The 18,369-nt window shown below is 47.7% G+C and overlaps 1 protein-coding gene across 1 annotated transcript in view; it reads right to left on the reverse strand.

Moving 5' to 3' along the window:
* THSD4 (thrombospondin, type I, domain containing 4) overlaps positions 1-18,369 on the reverse strand; it is a 673,841-nt gene that overhangs the window by 655,040 nt on the left and 432 nt on the right. The window lies entirely within an intron of this gene.

Raw genomic sequence — 18,369 nt, forward strand, 5'->3', positions numbered from 1 at the left:
TATTTCTCCCGGCAATCTTGACCCCAGCTTGTGCTTCCTCCAGTCCAGTGTTTCTCATGATGTACTCTGCATATAAGTTAAATAAGCAGGGTGACAATATATAGCCTTGACGTACTCCTTTCCCAGTTTGGAACCAGTCTGTTGTTCCATGTCCGGTTCTAACTGTTGCTTCTTGACCTGCATACAGATATCTCAGGAGGCAGGTCAGGTGGTCTGGTATTCCCATCTCTTTAAGAATTTTCCACAGTTTGTTGTGATCCACACAGTCAAAAGCTTTGGCATAGTCAATAAGGCCTTTGGCAACTTGTTAGTTACCTATTTTATTTACTTTTTGTCACAATATTTATTTATGTGATTTCTTAACCCAGTGCAGACTTCTCTCCAGTATTAAGAGTCAAAACCTTGGGGGAGGGGATTTATGACAGTTGAATGCTGTGAGGAAGCATGGTTTTATTTATTTTTTAAATTTTTTATTTACTTTTTATTTTTGTTTCGAGGTACAAATGATTAACAGTGTCGTCACAATCTTTAAATCTATCAGTCATTTCCTTTGTGACTTTCTGATTGACATCTCCTCACAAAATCTCAAAGCACACAAAAACTGGGAGATTCTAACCCAACTCTCCAAATCCATTATTTTTTTAGTCATGATTCACAGATGAATAAACTGATGCTCAATGAAACCAGATAACTGTTACAAAGTATCACAGCTAATTAGACACAGAGCTCAGACTAGAGATTTTTGATTTTTAATGAGTGTGTAATACGTGACAGCTTGCACTGAACACTTTTCAAACATTATTTTATGAGGCAGGTGCTATCGATATGCCCATTTTACAGAGGAGGAAACTGAGGCTGCGAGCAGTGAAGCACTGTGCCCAAGGTCACCAGAAGCAATATGCCCCTAGTAAGGAGCAGAAGCGTGATGAAACCCAAGGCCACCTGGCTTGTCTCGGCACTCCACTAAGTTGCCTCTCAGGTCCCCTGACACACTGCGTCAGATACACATTTCCTGGAGAGCTGTTTGTGTTCACATTCACCAGGTACGCAACACAGGTTGCAGCCTGGGTCTGGCCAGGGGAGCTGGTATGCGTGAGGTTGTGCTCTGCGTGTTCACTCCACTACTGCTTTGGCCTTGAATCCAAAATGTCATCTCAGTGCCCCCACACACATGCCCGTCCAGAACACATCCTGGCTCCATGTGCCTCGACCGCCGTAAATCAGCCAGCCACACACTTTGCCCTTGGTGCTTCTGAACATCAGAGGAAAGGATTTGCCTTTTCCTGCTCGGCACATTTGAGTTATGTCATTATTTTTTTAAGCGATAGAAATCTAGTCAATGATTTGTAGCAATCACTGCTGTGCAATGTAGGCTGAAAGGCTCCATATATCCTTACGGAGGGAAACAGAAACCCAGCAAATTAGTCCTATTTCCTTGACACAATTCTGTGATAGGCTGGTATTAGGTAAAGCTGAAATCGGGTGCTGTGATTAAAAGATGATGATAATGCAAACCAGACGGCCATCTTGCGAATTAGGAAATGTTTTCAAGGAAACCAAGAGAGGCAAGTCATTGAAGTCAAAGGTCACCCAGAGGTCAAGGGGGACGATAAAAGGCAACTGGGTTTAGGAAGAATAAAACTGTTACTGTACCCTTTTTCTTGAACCCCATCATCAGAGGCCATGCAAGTCTATTCCCTGCCTGTCTCCTCTGTCTGCCTCACTGACTTTCCTTGTGACCCAAACAAGCATAGAAAAATATCAATCATAACCCACCCCCGACTAATGAGCTGTGTACACTGGGTAAGGACTCTTACACTCTGACCTCTTTGATAATTATCTCATGATGAGGTCTCGAAAACCCAACATGAGACCTACTCTCTCATTCAGATGCTTTCCTGAATTTCTAGTTTCCTCCTGCTGGTGGTGGCCCACCCAAGATGAATAATAAAAGGACTTGGACCTGGTCATCACTTCCACACCAAGCTCTCTTTCTGCCACCCTTTCCTGCTTTGGTGGTGGTATAACTATTCTTTTTTTTTAATATTAATTTTGTATTTGGCTGCACCTGGTCTTAGTTGTGGCACACAGGATCTTCAGAGTCATGTGGGATCTTTCGTTGCAGTGCACAGATTCTCTAGTTGAGAGGCACAGGCTCAGCTGCTCCACGGCATGTGGTATCTTAGTTCCCTGACCAGGGGTGGAACCCACATTTCCAGCATTTCAAGTCAGATTCTTAACCACCGGACCACCACCAGGGGAAATCCTGGTATCCCTATTCTTCCAATGAATAAAGCTCAAAGCCTGCCTGGGCTCCTGTGATTCCCCCTCCAGTGAGCCTCAGGCCCCATCTCTCACCAGCTCTCAATTCTGCATTTGTATTATCTCTCAGATAAACCTTCCCCTCTGCTCTCCATCTTCTACCGGCCTCTTCAAATCATCATCCAGATCACGGCAGTTAGTGTTTCTTCCACTTCCCCTATGCACCTTTACCAAAAATCAGATGGGCACACTTCTGGGTCCTCTATTTTGTCCTTTGCCAACACCACATGGTCTCGATTATTTTAGCGCTAAGTCTTGAAACCTAGAAGACTGATTCCTTCTACTATCTTTTTTTTTTTTTTTTTTTTTTTTTAGATTTATTTATTTACTTAATTTGTTTTTGACTGTGGTGGGTCTTTGTTGCTGCATGAAGGCTTTCTCTAGTTGCAACAAGCGGGGGCTACTCTGTTGTGGTGCACGGGCTTCTCATTTCGGTGACTTCTCTTGTGGACCACAGGCCCTAGGTGCATGGGCTTCAGGAGTGGCAGCACATGGGCTCAGTAGTTGTGGTACCTGGGCTTCATTGACCCATGGCGTGTGGAGTGTTCCCGGACCAGGGATTGAACCAATGTCCCTTGCATTGCAAGGCAGATACTTAACCACTGGACCACCAGGGAAGCCCCCTGATTCTTCCTACTTTCTTTCTTTTCAACATTATTTTCAGAAATTTGAGTATAGACATATTTTGGTATGGATTTCTTTGGGTTTATCCTGTTTGGAATTTACTAAGCTCCTTGAATCTAGAGACCTTCCTAACCTCAAGAAGTTTTCAGCAATAAGTTCATTGAGAACTTTTTCATTCCCATCCTCTTTCCTCTCTACTGGGATTTCAAAGACACAAAATGTTAGATCTTTTGTTAGTCCTACAGGTCCCTGAGAATCTGTTCTTCTTTTCTTCCACTCATCTATTTTTCTCTCTGTTGATCAGATTGGGGAATTTTATGGTTATATCTTCAAATTCACTGATTCATCTCCATTTTGCTGTTTAGCCCATCCAGTGAGATTTTTTTTCAGTTATTGTCTTCTTCAATTCTAAATTTTCATTTGGTTTTTCTTTATGCCTTTTGTTTCTTTGCTGAGACTTCCTTTTTTCTCATTTAAGCACGTTCGTATCTGCTCACTGAAGCATTTTCATGATGACTGCTTCAATATCTTTGTCAGAAAACTGCCACATCTCTGTCATTTCAGCTTTGGCATCAGTTGATTGTCTCTTCTCATTAGGTTTGAGACCCCCATGTATCTTGGTGTGACAAGTGGTTTTTAATTGAAACCTGGACATTTTAGGTATTCCCTTATGAGGCTCTAGAAATTACTTAAACATTCCATTTTAGCTGGCTTACTCTGACACTGCTTCAGCAGAGGAAGGGAAATCCTACCACATTACAGTCAGGTGGGGACAGAAGTTCAAGTTCCCCACTTGGCCTTCACGGACAGCTAGCTGAGTGGGCAGGGGACTCGTTATTACACTGAGCAGGTTAGGAGGTTCTAGCTTCCAAGCACGTCTCCACTGATACTTTCCTGGCTGGGAGGGGTAGGAGGGCCTTGTCACGGTGCCTCACATGGCCTCCACTGGCACACTGGGGCGGGGGCAGGAAGCAGGAGGGAATGCACGGCCTAGTTACTGCTGGGTGGTGGGAAGAGTCCTGACTCTCCACGAGGCCTCTACTGACCACCCAGTGGGGCGGGACCAGGCCATCTTACTGCTGCTGGGTGGGAGTGAAGGCCCAGGTTCCCCACGTATCTCAACTGAGAATTGAGTGCTCAGAAATGGCTATCATCATTCATTTAGGAGTGAGGAATGAGTGACCCCAGAGACAGAGTAGAATGGGATACTGGAGATTAAATGGCAAAGCAGTGGCAAAGTCAGGACTGAACACCCATGCCCCTGGCTCCAAGACCACCTGTCTACACACCAAAGAATTCCAAAAATACAGCAAGAATGCCAGCCCCCTGCCAATATAACAATGCAAAATCTCACCAGCCAAAGGGTAGCGGCTGCCTCTCTTCACATCCTGCCAGACCCCAGGCCAGAAAGCACACGTGGTTATGCACATCAGCCCCCTGAACAACACAAACACACGTCTACTCAAGACGGGCCTTCCATCCAACACACACAGCAAAAGCACACTCGCGAGCCAAGAACTACAGCATCACAGTCACCTTCGGGGCTGGTGGTCTCCCATCTGGAGAGGATCCTGGCTTTCCTACCGTTGGAATCTCTGAAACCAAGATACACCCAGGAGCTGTGGACCTCAGAGCAGCCAGCAGGCCAGGCGCCCCCCTCCTGGCTGGAGAGCCGAGTCTGCACCCAGCTGGAGGCGCCTGCCTCAAACCTGGGGCCTCTCTTCTGGCCCCAGCCGCAGTCTCAGCACAGCACTGCTTATTCTCCGGCAAGGGAAAGCTGGTGACCTGGGAGGGGAAGCTGCTTTCTAACAGCCTTTGTTTTTGTTTCCATTTAAAAAGGTTAGTGACTTTACTGGATGTGGAAAGAACCAAAGTAACAATTTCAAAGAGGCTCAGCATGTTTTGGAGCTGACCGAATATATAGAGCTTTTGGGTGGGGAGGAAAAGAAAGGGAAGTGAAGGAATAAAGTTTATCCCACATTCGCCACGCACCAGACATACCCCTTGGTGCTCCATCGTGCCTTCTCCTGGCTTCTGCAACAGCCATTCCAGCCAGAAGCAAGTTCCAAACCCCTTACCATAGGCCATCAGACTGTCCAGAGGCAGGCAGAGGTTGCAAGACCCCAGCATGGTACACAACCGTGAACAATGTTACAGGATGCAATTTGAATCATGAGATGGAGTGATGTAACTATTAAGAAACTGGTTGGATGCCTAAATTTCAAAACAATAAGATTTACATTTTAAAATTCACAAGAATAACTTGGCTACATTGGTATCACCCAGGCTCATAAATACCCACAATCATTTGATAGAATCTGTGAACTTAGCTATGCTGTTATGAGCACTGGAATGTCTATGAGTGATTTTGTTGACTACAGGGCTACTTTGACATTTACTCTTTTTATTTTTTTAACATTCACTCAGTTGAAGACAATTTTCACATATTATAGTCATCTAGGCCAGGGGTCAGCAAACTTTGGCCAGTGGGCCAAACCTGTCCCAGTGCCTGGTCTTGTCACATTTTCAAATGGCTCAACAAATATTGAAAGGATACTACTTTACGATGTGAAAATTATATGCAATTCAAATTGCAGTGTCCATAACTAAGGTTTTACTGCCTATTCATTTATGTATCAACTATGGCTGCTTTTGTGCTCAAAAGGCAGAGCTGATTAGTTGTAACAAAGACCCTACAGCCTGCAACTGGTCATTTACAAAAAGAGCTTGCTGGTCTCTGGTCTGGATGGTGCTGGACTGAAAACACGCTGAGATGATGAGGGTGACCACCACCAGCAGCAGCTGTTGAGGAAGCCAAACACCCATCCTGAGATACAAGCGGGCTGCTTGTGAGCAAGCCCTCTGCGCAGCACTGGTGATAAGCAGGGCACTGTGAAAAGCCACGTTCAAGCAAAATTATGCACCAAGCACCCGTGAACTCTCTGTACATTTATTTTACGGGAAAAAACATGGTCTGAATGATGAGAGATCTGAATTCCGTGAGGTTTTCAAGAACGCAGTCCTCCAGGTATGGAGCAAAAGGAACCCTCTTGCACTCTTGGTGGGAATGTAAATTGATTACAGCCACTATGGAGAACAGTATGGAGGTTCCCTAAAAAACTAAAACTAGAACTATCATATGACCCAGCAATCCCACTCCTGGGCATGTAGCAAGAGAAAACTATAATTCAAACAGATAAATGTATCCAGTGTTCACTACAGCACTATTTACAACAGCCAGGACATGGAAGCAACCCGAATGTCCATCCACAGAGGAGTGGATAAAGGAGATGTGATACATATATACAATGGAATATTACTCAGCCATAAAAAGAAACTGTGCCACTTGCAGAGATGTGAATGGAACTAGAGACTATCATACAGAGTAAAGTACGTCAGAAAGAGAAAAACAAATAGCATATATTAATGCATATACATGGAATCTAGAAAAATGGTACAGATGACCTTATTTGCAAAGCAGAAATAGAGACAGGCGTAGAGAAGACATATATGGATACCAAGGTGAGGGCGGGGAAGATGAACTGGGAGGTTGGGATTGACATATATACACTGTTGACACTATATATAAAATTGACAACTAATGAAAGCCTAGTGCACAGCACAGAGAACTCTACTCGATGCTCTGCAGTGACCTAAATGAGAGTCCAAAACAGAGAGGATATATGTAAAAAAAACAAAAGAATGCAGCCCTCCCATAAAACAGGCTTATGCATCTTCCTTCTCCCACACAGCCTCCCATTTGAGGGTGCAGCGCTTCAGTCTCTGTGGCTTCCCACCGCTGTCACGCTGATGCCTTTCTCCTGGGCTCCCCTGCCTTCCTCCTGCATATAACGTTGGCCACAGGGATCTCCTCACCTGCACCCTCCAAGGCTGTAAGGCAGGAACACCAGTTCCCTTCTCCTTAAGGAGGACAGATGCCCCAGGGCTGACAGCCTCGCGCAGGCCTCGGTTTCACGAGTGAATGAACGCTGCACACACCACCTCCTCTCTCACGGCAAGCACGGGGATCATCAGTCTGTGTCAGAGACGAGGAAGCTGGAGTTCGGAGAGGTTAAGCTGTTCACGGGCAGTAAGTGACAACGTCAGGACTGGCGTCCGCACCATTTTCAAACACAGGGTGCGACAACCGTGGGTGGTCAGGGCTCAGAAAGTACTGGAAGCAGGCTGAACGGAGGCATGGCCAGGCCCACACAGAACCAGCAAGGCGTAGTAACACAATCCCAGAGGCCTTCCCTATGCTTAGTGAAAGAGGCCAGTCACAAAAGACCACCTGTCACATGATGCCATTCACACGTGGGCAGCGAACGAACACTGACATAATTTCCCTGCATGGACTCGGAAAGTCCCAACCCACAGCACCTCTTATATCCCTGGTAGCAGTGAGGTGTTGAGTTCCTCCGACGTGAGCCTGAGGAAAGAACAGGGCCTCATAAGGAGAGGAAGAGGGAAGGCCAAAACAAGCACCCACTCTGTTTCTGGGTTCCCCCACCTGGGCCTCCCAGCTGCCTGTTCTCTGAGGGCCCCTCAGCAGCATGAGTGTTATTAGAACAGCTCCTGCTGTGGACCTAGTAAATTACACGACCAGGAACTGAACGTCCAAAACGGAGCCTGAGACCAGAACAGAACAGCACCCTAGGCATTCAGCTTGGTAAGCACTAACTCTTTGATGAGGAAGAAACTACAAACAACCTAGATCCGTAAAGGAAGATGGGGAACGGCGAAAGGAGACCATGATGGGGCAGAATGACGGAGCGGCCATAAGGCTTAAAAATGGGAACCCCGACTATGTCAAGAGAAACGTTACACAAAAATCATACTGTGTGCAAAAAGGCATGCTTCGATTAAAATACAGGCAAAGACTAAGGAGAAAACAATATGAGCAATTAGCGGACTATGCAGATATGTGGGCGGTGGGGGGGTTGTGCAAAGAAGAGAGAGGAGGAAGCAGGAGGAGGAGGAGAATGGAGGGATATTTGGCAGAGTTACATGAACAGTAAAACTCAAGTTAAAAAATAACACAGTTGTGGAATTAAACAGCCTTTCTGGAAGGCCAGTTTGATTATATGTACCAAATACCTTCAGAGTATTTATATCTTTTGTACCAAAAGCAGCACTATGCATTAACAGATGCACAAAAAATGCACAAAAGAAGCCATTTTATTTATAAACAATATTGATAAACTGAAAACAACCAACATGTCCAAAATAGGGGACTGCTTAAGTAAACATCAATATTTTTAAAAGTACACTACAACCATTGAAAAACATTTTAGTTTGGAAGAACACTGAATATTTAGTACACAAGGAAAATGTTTATGATGTATTATTAAGTGAAAGGAGGAGTGAACAAAACAATATGTTTAGTCTAATACCAATTTCATAAACTCTGTGTGTGTCTGTGTGTGTATGTGTGTATGTATGTGTGTGTGGAGAGAGAGAGAGAGACAGAGAGACTAGGAAGATACACATTCAAAATACTGGTCATTATTGGTTGGGGAATTATGGGTGATTTTTTCCTGTGTGTATATTTTCTGTATTTCCTAAGTTCTCTGTAATAAATATACCTTACCTACATAATCAGAAAAAAATAAAGTGTTATATCTAGTAACAGTTCCCTATTGGTTGGGGAATTATGGGTGATTTTTTTCTGTGTGTGTATTTTCTGTATTTCCTAAGTATTTCTGTATTTCCTCTGTATTTCCTAAGGGGCTTCCCTGGTGGTTAGTGGTAAAGAAGCTGCCTGCCAATGTAGGAAACGCGGGTTGGATCCCTGGTCCAGGAAGATCCCACATGCCTCGGGGCAACTAATCCCATGGGCCTCAACTACTGATGCCCATGAACTCTAGGGCCAGGTGCCACAACAACTGAGCTCACGTGTTGCAACTATTTGCAACTATTGAAGCCCATGAGCCTATAGCCCGTGATCTGTGAGGAGAAGCCACTACAATGAGAAGTCCGTGTACTGCAGCAGGAAAAGAGCCCCCACCCCTGCAACTAGAGAAAAGCCCACACAGCAATGAGCACCCAGCACAGCCTAAATAAATAAAATTATTTTTATAAAGCAAATCAGCAGTGCCATCATCAGCGCTTGACACTGGGGTCCAGTTCAGTTCAATTCAGTTCAGTCGCTCAGTTGTGCCCAACTCTTTGCGACCCCATGAATTGAAGCATGCCAGGCCTCCCTGCCCATCACCAACTCCCAGAGTTCACTCAAACTCACGTCCATCGAGTTGGTGATGCCATCCAGCCATCTCATTCTCTGTTGTCCCCTTCTCCTCCTGCCCCCAATCCCTCCCAACATCAGAGTCTTTTCCAATGAGTCAACTCTTTGCCTGAGGTGGCCAAAGTACTGGAGTTTCAGCTTTAGCATCATTCCTTCCAAAGAATACCCAGGGCTGATCTCCTTTAGAATGGACTGGTTTGATCTCCTTGCAGTCCAAGGGACTCTCAAGAGTCTTCTCCAACACCACAGTTCAAAAGCATCAATTCTTCGGCGTTCAGCCTTCTTCACAGTCCAACTCTTGCATCCATACATGACCACTGGAAAAACCATAGCCTTGACTAGATGGACCTTTGTTGGCAAAGTCATGTCTCTGCTTTTCAATATGCTATCTAGGTTGGTCCACCTGGAGTTAAAAGTAATCCAGCAGACTACAGCAGGGGCCAAAATGTCTCCACAGCACCAACATCAGGCAGACTGTGGTAAAGATAGCTCCAGAACCCTCTAGCCCACCTCTCCAAGGCAGGGGTCCATGGCACGCCCATGGCTACTTCGGGGTGCATCTCAGTAAGTTTGGCCAAAGACACAAGCCAAGGGCAGCATGAGTGCCTGGAGCAGGGAAGCTGGGCATCCCTGCATTTCCCAGACATGGGAACCCAGCCAAGCACTGACCCGCCTCCACCCCCCACTCTGTTCCTTCACACCTGCCCACAGTAAAAAATGAGCACCGCTTTGTGCTACACCTGCAATTGTAACCCCATCTCTTCTCTAAGCAAAATACCCTTACTTTTTATTTTAAGTGGGTCACACAGCAATAAAAAGGAATGGAGCACTGATACAAGCTTCAACACGGACAAACCCTGAAAACAGTCTTAGGGAAAGAAAGCAGTCACAGAAGACTGGGTTGGCCAAAAGGTTCCTCCACGTTTTTCCATAAGAGGGGATGGGAAAACCCAAACAAACTTTCTGGCCAACCCAATGTAAGATTCCATTTATATAAAATGTCCAGAATCCATGGAGACAGAAGGTAGATTCATGGTTTCCACGGGCTGGGAAAGGAAGGAGTGGGAAGTGACTTCTAATGAGTATGGACTTTCTTTGAGAGGTGCTGAAAATATTCTGGAATTAGATCGTGGTGATGGTGGCACAACTCTGTGAATAAACTAACGAGCACTGAACGTGTACTTTAAAATGGTGGATTTTACAGTATGGGAACTATATCTCAATGTTTAAAATTTTCAAGTGGGTTACAATTAGGCTTTCAAGTGGCTATACTTATATTTCTCAGCAGGTTATAATTACAGTGAGGTACTACCTGGCCCATTGGTTCTCCCCAGAGCTCATATTCTGGAGTCAGATGAGTTGGAATTCAAATATCATTCTGACGTTCATTTGTTGCATGAGCCCCTGTAATTTCCTTAATCTCTCTGAGCCTCAGTTTGCTAGGCTATCGAACAAGAAGAATAACATCTAGCTCATGTGGACTGTTGAGAGGATTAAATAAGTGCACGCAGGTAAATCCCTGACACGGAGATCCATAAACAGCAGTTCCTTCTCCCTTAGCTGGCCAGAAGATCCTTTAAACTTCAAGCAGAATAAAACCCTGGGCCTTGACTAAAACATCACCAAAGTCAAGCAGGACCTGAGTATGTGTCCGTTCTGGAGAAGACACTAAACGGAGCTAGAGGCGAGGATGCCAGTGTATACTCCGTAATAAGACTTCAAAACTTGAAGACACAGCTCCACCCTCAAGGCTCACCTACTGGGTTGGCAAAAAAGTTTGTTGGGTTTTCCTGTAAAATGCTATGGAAAAACCCAAACAAACTTTTTGGCCAACCCAATATTGTTGTTTTTTAGTAGTTAAGTCGTGTCTGACTTTTTGCCAACCCAATATAACCAGCAATAAATTCTCCCCCGCCAAAGGCTTCATGTCCACTGTCGGGTTGGACCCTCTCAACCATTAGATAAGCATTGCTATTCTTAGCATCAATCAAGGATGGGGTGACAGGAGCTCAGAGAAACCAGAAAATGGGCAGAGCTGTGATTTGCACCCAGATTAGACTGTCTCCACGGGTCCTAACTTTGCTTCCAAGGCAGCTTTTGTCTCTACTCTCAGCCAGTTTTCTCTGGGTTACAGGTGACAGCAAGGTGGCAGTGGGCAGCGCTGGTGTGGAAGGGCCGTGCCACCAGAGGATCGGGCAGGAGTCATCACCCGGTCCAGCAGCTCTGGCCGCTGAGCACGGAGGTGGGGCGGGGGCAGGGAGTAGAATGAAAGGGCGGCTGGAGGCCAGGGAGCCAGCGGCAAAGGGAGGGGGCACCAGAATTCAAGGCATGTGAGGGTCAGAGGTCAAGCAAGTGAGATCCATCACCCTAAGCGAATCTGAGAAGTGTGGAAGAGAAGCTGCTTACATCCTTCCCAGAAAGGCGAGGAAAAAAGTGATGGGTAACCTTCACATGGCAAGTCCACGTGCCTGAGACTGCTGTAAGCTTTCTACATTCTCATGAATCTCACCCATGTATGGACTTCTCTGGTGGTTCAGACAGTAAAGAATCCGCCTGCAATGTGGGAGACCTGGGTTCCATCCCTGGGTTGGGAAGATCCCCTGGAGGAAGGCATGGCAACCCACTCCAGTATTCCTGCCTGGAGAATCCCCATGGACAGAGGAGCCTGGCAGGCTACAATCCACGGGGTCCCACAGAGTCGGACACGACTGAGTGACTAAGCCCACAGCACAATCTTCACATGGCAGGTCCGCATGCCTAAGACTGCTGAAAGCTTTCTACATCCCCACGAATCTCACCCATGTTATGTATTATTATGATGCCCATTTTACAGCCCTACAGCACAAGAGGTTAAGGTTCAGGGCTCCCCAGCATGGCAGAGCCAAGGAACTCAGGGAGCTGGTTCCCACCCTCAGAGCCCCAGTGCTCCTTGCTGACCTGAGGAAGGAGGTGGGCCCACCGCCAACGACCAGACTCTCTCCTCCATCCTCCTCAAAACAACAGGAGATCAGGGACACTGCATTACAGAAGGAAAGGTCTGCTTGGCAACTACAAATTTGTAACGTGCTGATATGATTGAAAGGTTTCTGAGAAGGAAGCAGGTAGAGCAGCCTCCCTGCAGTCCACATACTCCATTTTCATAAGAAATTAATCTGAGCCTCCGAGAAAAATGGTTAAGTCAAAGCCGTCGCTTGTCACACCCTGCCCCCCTCCTGCCAGAGTCATGTGGCCACATCCCTGCCGTAAATCAAAGGCCAGGCTCCCCTTTCATCAGATGCCTACAGATAATTCCCCTGAGATTTCCCTGCTGGGGCTCAGAGGGCCACAGCGCAAAGGGTTAACATCTCATTTCCTCTCATCTTTCAAGCCTTAATCCCCATCCTGAGCTGGGTGCATTCCAAGCCCACCTGGAGCAGGTCATGACGAGCCCCAGCCCACGACTGGCCCTTCATTTCCCCTGGCAGGAGATTAGATGGGGCGCCCATTAATCACTCATTACTTGGGTCCTCGCTGCTGGCCAGCCCTCGGGCAGTCGGCCAGCTGGCTGGGAGGATTGCCCAGCCCAGGTCGTGGGCTGCTCGGTGCCACCCTTCTGGGACAACCGCCTTGTAAGCCGGCTTTCTGGACCACACCCGGGGAGTAGAGGGGCTAAGGTAGAAGGCTGCCAGGGTACCGCTCAGTGATCCGCTTAAGCAAGGCTCATAGGAGAAGACAGAAAACACAGTATGTTCAGGGAAGCGTTAGTCACTCAGTCGTGTCTGACTCTTTCTAATCCTTGGACTGTAGCCCGCCAGGCTCCTCTGTCCATGGGATTCTCCAGACAAGAATACTGGAGTGGGTTGCCATTTCCTTCTCCAATGTTCAGGGAAAGATTAGGGGAAAAGAAAGAGAGATAAGCAGAAAGACAGCACTCTCTCGGGACAAGTAACCAGCGATAAAGAAAACTGCTGCCTACCTTCCTCTTCTTAGAGGAAACCAAAGGGAAAATGGGAGGAGGGAAATGGAGAGGGGAGGGGATGCTGAATGGATAATTAATTCCTTATCATGTCCATCACCATCATCATTATTATTACTGCACAGCTGGGGGTGTTCATTTCCTGGATTTGAATATAAAGTTGTGATATTTAGCCCTTTAAACACAAACCCCCTGGACCTGAGGGGTCTGAGATTACATACTTTTTCTAGCGCACATACGTCCTGTCCCACATGCTCAGTCATGTACAACTTTTTGTGACCCCATGGACTATAGGTCGCCAGGCTCCTCTGTCCATGGGATTTTCCCAGGCAAGAATACTGGAGTGGGTTGCCATTTTCTTCTCCAGGGGCTATTCCCAACCCAGGAACCGAACCCAAGTCTCTGGCATTTCCTGTATTGGCAGGCAGATTCTTTCTGAGCACCAACTGCCTGCCAAGCACTGACAGTTTCAGAGCAGTTAAACAGGATGAGAAGCGACACTGGGCACCCACTGGGGGCTGGACTTCTGCTGAATGCCCTGTGTGCCTGTGCACCCGACCCCACACCCACCCTCTGGGTTGTGGCCATCCATCGTTACCGACAGACGACTGGAGGGCTGAGGGCACAAAACGAAGGCCTGTAGAATGAAGGAGAGGGGTCAGTGAGCAGACTCCACTCAGGTAAGGAAGAGGTTTGACTCACCACGCCCAGAGAGAGGGAGGGAGTGACTGGCCAGCATGCTCAGCTCTATTTGGGGAGTCCCAGTCCACTGTGATTCCAGGCAACTTGGGGCTGCAAACCAATCCTCTCTGGTCCTTCTCCCTCGGCACTTGCTCTGGCCCAGAAATAGTCAGAGTGAGCCATCATGATGGACGCTAGGCTCACCTGCAGAGAAGGCAATGGCAACCCACTCCAGTACTCTTGCCTGGAAAATCCCATGAATGGAGGAGCCTGGTAGGCTGCAGTCCATGGGGTCACACAGAGTTGGACACGACTGAGGTGACAGCAGCAGCAGCAGGCTCACCTGCCTTTATGGGGATGGGTAGGGAGCATGCTTTCAGGACTAAACTGAAGACCCCTTTGACCAAAAGAGGGCTCACTCCTTAAAGTCAAGGTCAAGGCCTGTTAAAAAGGACCATCCTATGTGGGATCCTGAGGCTTATTCGCCCACCCACCTGTCATTAGAACCTCCTTTGTAAAGGCAGCCTAGGGCAGTGATCCTTAAACCTGAGTGTGCAGAACTACCTAAGGCCACCTTTACAATGCCCATCCCAGGCCCTGCCTCCATTCTGGAATCTGAGTTTTTCCCACCAGATCTTAATTCTGATTCAGGTGTTCTGAAAGCAACCCTTTCAGGGAACAGTGATATAGCAGGAGGAGCACCAGACTGAGAAAGCTAGGTTCTAAGACTTAGATTCAAAACCTGAGTTGTTGACCTCAGGAAAGGAAGCGGAGTTTCCTCAAGTGTGGATGATACTGCTGCTGTCCTAGGTTGCTGGGGGGACGAAAGCATCAGGCCCAGCACACACAGGCTCATTAAACTTGACCTGAATGAGTTCATCAGGCCAGCAAGGCTCCAGAAACTGGAGAAGTCAGTTTTGACGGGTTGGGGAAAGAAGAGAAGGCAAATCAGACCCAAAGATGAGAAGTAGGCCTGCATCAGTTGCACAGGTCAGGCAGAGAGGGGTGAAGAGGGGGGATCCTGAAACAAGGCAAGTGTCAGCAATGCAATCTAAAGGCACAGCCTCACACTGCAGCTCCCCTCCCGGTGCCGGTCTGCACCATACGTTAGCTACCAGCGCAACACGTCTCATCCATTATCTTCAAAGAGAAGCCAATTAATAAACATATATGTAAATAAATATCACAACTCTGCAGACACACAAAAAGAAAGATCAAAGGTGGGGAAAGTGGAGAGAAGAAGAGAGAGGAGGGAAAAGTAGGATGGAAGGTCAAAGCGAGTCACATTCTCAAGTTCGCTAGTGCTGGCAGTGTGCTGGGACTGTGTCCCACAGCCTGGGAGAGGTCCTCAGAGCAGGAGCTGCTCTGGAGAAACTTCGAGGTGGCTGAGGAGATGAGGCATGCCCATTAGAACATGTCTAGGCTGAATACAGAGTCAGTGCAAAGAGTGTAAAGGAATACCTAAGACAGGCTGGGATCCACTTCCTGGAGAAATTTAGCCCAGCAGAGAGGAAATCTGAATTTCTGAGCTAGGGTTAGGAGGCATATGCTGCTGTTGCTGCTGCTACTAAGTCACTTCAGTCGTGTCCGACTCTGTGCGACCCCATAGACGGCAGCCCACCAGGCTCCATCATCCCTGGGATTCTCCAGGCAAGAATACTGGAGTGGGTTGCCATTTCCTTCTCCAATGCATGAAAGAGAAAAGTGAAAGTGAAGTCGCTCAGTCGTGTCCGACTCTCAGCGACCCCATGGACTGCAGCCTACCAGGCTCCTCTGTCCATGGATTTTCCAGGCAAGGGTACTGGAGTGGGGTGCCATTGCCTTCTCCGAGGAGGCATATAAGACCACAATAAAAAGACCAGGTAAATGGAATGAAGGACTTCAGGCAGGAAAGAGTTGAGCTGCTCTTGGATCAAAAATGTAGACTCAAATTAAGGCAGAAGTCCCTGGGTCAGGGAGATCCCCTGGAGAAGGGAATGCTACCCACCCCGGTATTCTTGCCTGGAGAATTCCATGAACAGAGGATACAGCCTATGTGTTGCAAAGATGCGACTGAGAGACTAACACTTTGAAATCCCTAGATGAAGAATGGCCATGACACCACCACGTCCATACCAGTGCTTTCACACTGGATCTTTGCTCAAACTCTTCCCTCTGCCTGGCATGCTTTCCCTCCTTTCAGTCTTTCCCATCTCCTTGAACTGCTCCCCATGTTTCAAAGCCCAGGTGAAATTTCCCCAGCTCTTCTCATACAGGAAAATACTTCTCCCTCATCTGTGTCTCCTTTATGTCTTGCACACCCCAATGATTAACTTTGGTTTGTGATTCTCTCTTTACATCTCTCTCTTGGGTGGCTGTATATTATCTGTTGGCCTGTTAACAATTCAAGGGCAAGGATATTGTCTTGTTATTAATTTAAGCCCCAGCACATAGTAACAGTCCCTGGCACACAGCAGATGCCCAAAAATATTGGCTGGAGAAGATTTAAAGTGAAGTGAATACTGGGAAGCCATTGTGATTTCTTGAAAGGAGTGATGTGGCGAAATCAGAATTTGAGAAATATTAATCTGTCAGCATGAAAGATGATGGATTAAAATGAAGAAAGGGACTCGTGGCCGGGAGTCAAGAGGGGAGACTATTACTGCAATGTGGACATGGTTTAAAGAGGAGGCAGAGGGAACAGACAGGAAAATTATTTCCTGGGATATCACAAAAGAATGTGGAAGGGACTTGGTAATGAATTACCTACAAGTGAGGGGGATGGAATGGGGAGTCTGGTGCTCTCAAAAATAGAGACTCCCAGCCAACTTGGAAAAAGGTGGTACCATGGAGAGAAATGTGGGGGGATGGGCAATCAATATCCAGGCACTCTTTAGGATAATGTGATTACAATCACAATAAGCACTTCTGGGTCAAAAACAACAACAACAACCCTTCAAGTCAAAATATCCAATCCTGATCTTATTCCCAAACTTTAGCTGTATTTTATTTTTACTTAACAATGAACTGGAACCACTTCTTCATGGGAGACTGAAATAAAGATAAGACCAAGCTGGCACCCTCATGGGTGCTGGGCACGGAGATCACACAAGTTCAGCTGACTAGCTTTGCCCACAAGAGGCCACACCAGCTGCTTGTCCAGTGGGGGCTCCAGTATCCTGATCACCCAAACTCACTTCCGGGACCTCTGGGAAATCCCTGTTCCAGCCCTGCATAAGTTTATAGGAAAGTCCCAGGACTCCCATTAGCTTCCTTACATTAATTTCAGGGCTAGATTTTGTTTTCCAAGTAATTCAACCATGGTGCTAACAGAAATCAATAGGAATTGAGTAGCGCTGTATTTAAATCACCTGTTAAAAATGTTTTCTTCTTTGTATTTTGAGACTCAATAAAATCCTTTTAAGCTCAATCACTTCATCACTTTTATCAATGACATAGAAGACATGAGCACGTTATACAAATTTTAAGATTTTAACATTTAGACTATGTGGTGCCTGGGTGCCTTTGGCTGTGAAAGGACAGTTGGACAAGATGATTCGTTAGCCCTCTCTTGGGTCTCTATTTCTCTTATTCTAAATTCCAACAGGCATCCCATGATCTCTTTGGCTACCCAGGTCCGAGGCTTCAGATTCGCTAACTGCCTGCCAAGGGACAAAGGGCTGCGTGATGGGGGTCACAAAGGAGACCGGAAGAGGCGCGAGCACGCACATTCAACAGGCTGTACTGGAGGCACCCCGGCGCGGGGCTGAGTGGGGACTGCTTAAGGAGATCCCAGACCCCACACATTCCAGATGCTAAGTGGGCTCGAGAACGACCTGAAAGCTTCTTCCCAAGTTAGGACTGATGTTATTTCAAAGAAAAACCAAACAACAAACCCCCAGTAACTTCGCGATCGCTAAAGTTCCAGTGCGGGCTAGTTCCGTGAAAGCTAATCCTACACGCGCGCCCAGGGACCGCAGGTACTTGGGCTGCACTCGAGGAAGTGTCCAGAGTTGGCGGAAGCAACCCATCCACTCCGGCTCCCCGTGGCGCTGGGTTGCAGCGGTTTAGATCAGACACATACACAGATCTGAGGCTTTCTAGAAAACGGTGTGGCCGAGGCCCCAGGATGGGGCTCGACGCGCGCCAACCAAGGCTCCATCAGTTCTCCCGCCCCGGCAAGGAGGTTGGCCAGGCTGCGGTTAGGGCTCGCGGGCTGGGTGTGCACTCACCGGTTCCCATCTACCCCGACCCAGAGAGCTGGGGGCCCAACTCCGGGCCGACCAAGGTTGACCGTCCCTAGAGTTTCCGAGTGGGAGGGTGGAGGGGTGAGTGCTGGCGCCCGGACAGGGCAAATCCCCCAGAAAGCGAAGAGGGGAGAAGGAGGCGCAGCCGTCGGGACGGACCAGACGCGCGCTGGCTTCCCCTGCCTGGTTCGGGAGCAGCCCCCCGGCGCCCCTGACACACCCACTGAGCCCGCCGCCCGCGCCAGCCCTCCTGGCCGTCCAGAGGGGGACCGAGAGGCGGGCAGCGGCCGGGCCGGATCCGGGCCCCCGGGGCAGGG

This window comes from Bison bison, unplaced genomic scaffold, assembly GCF_000754665.1.
Source record: "Bison bison bison isolate TAMUID 2011002044 unplaced genomic scaffold, Bison_UMD1.0 scf7180017864034, whole genome shotgun sequence".
NCBI lineage: Eukaryota > Metazoa > Chordata > Mammalia > Artiodactyla > Bovidae > Bison > Bison bison.